The sequence below is a fragment of the Belonocnema kinseyi genome, chromosome 9, assembly GCF_010883055.1.
Source record: "Belonocnema kinseyi isolate 2016_QV_RU_SX_M_011 chromosome 9, B_treatae_v1, whole genome shotgun sequence".
Taxonomy (NCBI): Eukaryota; Metazoa; Arthropoda; class Insecta; order Hymenoptera; family Cynipidae; genus Belonocnema; species Belonocnema kinseyi.
This window is the reverse complement of record NC_046665.1, coordinates 105,138,647-105,140,460: the sequence shown is the minus strand read 5'-3', so window position 1 is coordinate 105,140,460 and position 1,814 is coordinate 105,138,647.

The window sequence follows — 1,814 nt, the reverse complement described above, 5'->3', positions numbered from 1 at the left end:
CAAACAAATGTTTGTTTGATTTAAATTAATTTTTTGCTTGTCCCTTTTTTTGGGTTTAAATCAATTTTGGGTTTGTTTAAATAAATCTCTTGTTTGAATTAGCCAAGGTTCTGGTTATATTCATATTTACATACAAAATAATCTCAAATTATATTCATGAGAAAAACCCCAAAAGGCAAGTAGTCTCTAAACCAGAGATATTTCGTTTATTTATTTAATTCATTAAAAATTTTACAGTAAATCTGAATCTTTATAATAATATATAACTGAAAAAGACTAATGCCATCAAATCAATTACAGCATCAATTAATTTAGATTTTAGGTTATTCACTTAGAAACCGCCGATATTGCTTTAGCATGCTTAGCGGCACTTTTTAGTACTGCTTTGTATTGTATTTTTTGTTTGAATCAAATAAATATTTTAATAAATTCGCATAAACAGATTTAAAACAATTGCATCGTTTAAGAAAAGTCCATTTTTTGTTTAAATCAAACAAATTGTACTAAAGAAATGTGTACTATATATTTTATACTAATATTCACCAATATAAAAATATGTGTGAGGATTTTTTTGTGCTATTCCTATAAACTACAAAAAATGGTCAAAATGGTGTAAAATACCCAAAATTGTGTGAAAGCTGTTCTGTCATAAAAGTGCTAAGATTAACATTCTCATATTTTTGCTAGAAAAAAAAGGACTAATAATAATGAATAATGAACTTTGGATTATGTGTAAGCTACATTGAATATACGTTAAAATTAATTTTAGAATGTTTTATCTTTGCTCATTTGGACGCGGGTAAAATAGCGCCGTACATTTACTTATAGTTATAGATATATTATACTATTATATTCACCAATAGAATTAAGTATCACGGCCAAGGTCAAGACTAGAATCCAGACAATCCTCATATTTTCAAGTGAGAGAAAAAACTGATTGATGTATTGATGACGAAGTTTATTAAGAATGAAAATAATGAATATTCTACCGCTTTGGTAACTGATATAATGTATACTATCGTTTGCTATCTCTTATATAGCAGGTCACAAGTTTCTACTGATGAGATATTTCAATTTCTTCAAAATATTCTTCAAGTTATTTGATTAAAACTGATTTCGCAATTTCTGTAATCTCTTGCGTTCAACGAAAGGCTGCTTTTGACGTGTCAAATTTATATGAAGGCTACTATCACGACCCAGTTAAAGCCTTTAAAAAATAATATAAATTCTAAGAAATATGCTAAAACCTTCATTTTAAATTATTATTATTAGTAATATTTTCATTTACATCATTCAAACATATGAAGCTAATCACTCGACTTTTAAAGATACACATCTCCGAAAAATATGCTGAAAATTAAACTGATGTGATTTAATTAGCTTTTTTCTAAACATGCGCACCATATTTCAAGATTTCAAAGGTTTCCAATACATTACGAGCAGAGTTGGCCACAAAGCCTTTTAACTACATTGCTGAAATACATGTATTTCAGCACCGTATAGTAGATAAATTTGGTGTATTTTTTGAAAATCCGTCTTCATAACGGCATATAAAAATTTTATTTTTAGTCTAGGAGTTTCATGGTCAAAGTGCGGCAGTACAAACGAGTGACAAAAAGGGTGGCTCTTTTGAAAGAGGGTGGTTGGGGGCGGGGCGCAGTTCTGTTCTGGAGTACGTAGATGTGCGCAGTAAAGATCTGTGAGAGATAAACGTGCGCAGTGAACATTTGTGATAAATTAGACTGCGCGTTAGATATACTAGGCAGTCTGATAAGTCCCTATCTAATGTAGTACATGAGGGCACTGCGCAGCTG